Here is a 3,193-nt window from a genome sequence, read left to right on the forward strand (position 1 = left end):
AATTACTTCTTAAATTGTACCACATGCTGAATGTGCCATCTGAGACTACATCATGTGAGCTTTATGATTCCAGGGATGACATAAGAGAGATCATGATACCTGGGCCAGTTCCTGCATTTATTTCCAGTTCCAACCTATCCTAACTTAACACTTTTAATTCTTTCCAGGATGAACCAGAAACCACTTAGTAATTTTCCCTCTCTCCATGTTTTAGTCTTTTTCCAAATTCTTCCATTACTTCTTCTTCCTTACAAGAAATTATTTAAATTTACTCCCATATTTTTCCATCAAATGATCATATCAAATATCTATTTTTGTGTTTAAATGGTAACTTAGTCTCCCATTTAACTCTTAACTCTATTTAAAATAAATAAGGAAAATACAGATACACATCTATGTTTATTTTTCAAATAAGAAAATTGCAGATATTTGTCGACATTTGCCAACATCAATTTTAATCTTTGTTATCCTGCATAATCTGGTAGTCCTATGGTAGATCAGTTGTAATTTGATTGACGTCCATAAGCTGAAGATGGCTGATGAGTTGGCCTTGAAGGAGAGTTAGCTGATATATCAGCTATCACTGGCACTGGAAACCGTGTGTTGCTCCCTGGTTGAAGCTGAGAAAATCGACCTTCATTGGCAGATATGTTGTGATATCTATTTGGAAAAGTAGAAGGCTCCAACATCTGTCCAAAATAATTGCTCTGTGTGGGAGACAAGATGCTGTACTGAGAAGTAGAAGTTGTAGCTGTAATGAAGTTCACAACATGGCCATTTGCTTCAGTGTAGCTGCTTTGGGAGTGCCCGTGGACAGTGGTCAACTGATTTAAAATAGCACGTTGATCCACAGCAATTTGTTCTGGTGGTCTAACTGACATTGATGATGGAGGAGAAAAATTACCTCTGATCCGGGTAGTTGTATCACCAATTATGTGGCTAGTAGAGGGCTTTATTATTAGAGGTATGTTTAAATATGCAGAAGGCAAAAATGCATTTTCTGCACTAGTGTCAGTCACAAAACCAGAGTTATGATTATCCACATAATCCCCTGCTTAAATGTGCTTCTTCTTGAATTCTTCAGCCAATGAAGATATCAGAGGGGCATTTTTAATCCCAACTCTTCTTTTAATTCTCACTAAAAGCTAGGGACAAACTAGTTTAAAATTTGGATAATGATAGAACTGCAGCTAGACCCAAAGGAGAAAGATTTTAGTAAAATTTAAACCAAAATACAAGACTACAATAAGCCTAACCTATAAAATCTCAGATTTCAAGTTTACAATGCAAAGATAATATTATCAAAATGTGAACATTGCTGACAATATTTTGAAGTTCCTTATTTGGAAAATACACATTTAAATAGTATAGTCATCAAATTTAAGGGTTAGCATTTGCAGTAACTGTGAATGCCACTTTTAAAAAGCAGCTTTAATAACTTTATTTAGATTTCTGATAAGATTCATGGTTGCAAGAAAAGTTTCTCATAATCTTGACTACTTAAGACACTGACCTAATTTTTTAGAAAAAATAAAGTATTTTAGCCTTAGTAGTTTTATAAAATTTTCAAAATCTTGCTTTACATTTACATTACCATAGATTGGTGTACAAAATAAAATTTTATATATAAGTTACCAAGCGGTAACTAAAATATCGGAGTACCTTGCTTAAAACAGAAACTACTTTTTCTTCTGCTAGAAAGACATCTATACAAGCAGATCTTTGAAAATTCTGCCACTCTTTACTAAACCCATAAAGTTTAAGCTGTGTAACTTAACTTTTCATACTTCCAGTTTCAAATATTCTGAAAGAGGCGTTTCTTTCCAAAACTTCCTTCTTAAAGACATCTTCATCAATCACTATGGAAGTTCCATTATCATCCCACAAGATGGATTTAAATTGGTCACTCCCAGGCATTTTCCAGAGTTTTCTTGGAAATGCCAGAAAACAAAAATCATTATCTTCATCTGGTTTAGAGACACAATATTTGTAAAATGTTCTTTATATCAAGAATTCTTCAGACAAAGTCTGAAAAGCATTTTCTTCAGTCATAGACTTCAAGTCCAAGTCATCAGAGAATATTTGTTCACACAATAGAGATCTACTGGAGTTTACTGAACCAGTTGATCCATATTTATGGGACACATCTTCAAATTCTGATGAAACTTTTGCCATTTAAATAACTTTTTCTACAGCTACATTTCTAATCTGTGGGATTTTGAGCACTGCAGATTCAAATGATGCTGCAGCAGGCCTGTAAAGATAAACTGCTAGGCCATCATAATGGTTCTCACCCTGAGTAGATGTGACATCACAAAACGACTGGTCTCCTAGCAAATCAAGTGAAACATTCAGCCACTGTTTACTTCTCATTCATTTACTTAAAATGAAGCATATATGATGGTTACTTTTATAGTGTTCAGTAAATATTGTCCCCACAAAATCTTTTTAAATAATTTAATTTTGGGGTCTATGAAATAAAACCAATCTGCAACCTTTTGTACACAAATTTATACCAGATTGGTGAACAGAGTATAAATAAAGAACAAAATATATAAAATAATTTTAAAGTTTTGGAATTTAAAGTGAAACTTGTATAAACTTGTACAGAAAAGGTATACATATTTCATTATAATTTGTAATTAATGTGAAACTAAATTTGATTTGGAAATGGAAGTAGTTATTTATCTGTGTACTTTACAATAAGTAGCTCTATATTCAAAACATGAGCAGAATAATTATCAGCTTATTTGGTATGTTTATAAATAAATGGTAAATATTTATGAAATAAAACTAGATTAAAAAAATGAATCAAATTTAAGAAATCCCAAAGGGGGGAGTTTTTGTTTTAAATTGTAATTCAGTGCTCTATGTAAAACAAAAGTAATTTAGTATTCTACTTTAAAATTAAAAAAGAGATAATCTTATAGTATACTTACTAAAGTTTATTTTTACAGTTCTTTCATTCAGAGGTTTTTCAGTCCCTAGAAGTAATAAACTTTCTTGTCATCTTTATAATCCATACTCTTGTGGCTTCTGTTAAATATTCCAAAATGATGTTGATAAATACACTTATACACAAGATCCTGGGTTCAATAAAATGTGCCTCCATTAAGGAGCAAACAAACAAACAATGAAAAAACAAAGAAATAACAATATATGTGGGTTGGGATGGAAAATACCAGGTAATGCA

At 32.0% G+C, this 3,193-nt stretch overlaps 1 long non-coding RNA gene across 1 annotated transcript; it reads right to left on the bottom strand.

Annotated features, from left to right (window-relative positions):
* Positions 1–426: 426 nt before the first annotated feature.
* On the bottom strand, positions 427–2,046 carry LOC140693829 (uncharacterized). The gene is made up of 2 exons (XR_012069531.1): positions 1,779–2,046; positions 427–707 (listed from the first exon to the last, which is right to left on the bottom strand). It is a non-coding gene; the product is annotated as an uncharacterized lncRNA (long non-coding RNA).
* Between the last annotated feature and the right edge of the window lie 1,147 nt (positions 2,047–3,193).

This window comes from Vicugna pacos, unplaced genomic scaffold (assembly GCF_048564905.1).
Source record: "Vicugna pacos unplaced genomic scaffold, VicPac4 scaffold_20, whole genome shotgun sequence".
NCBI lineage: Eukaryota > Metazoa > Chordata > Mammalia > Artiodactyla > Camelidae > Vicugna > Vicugna pacos.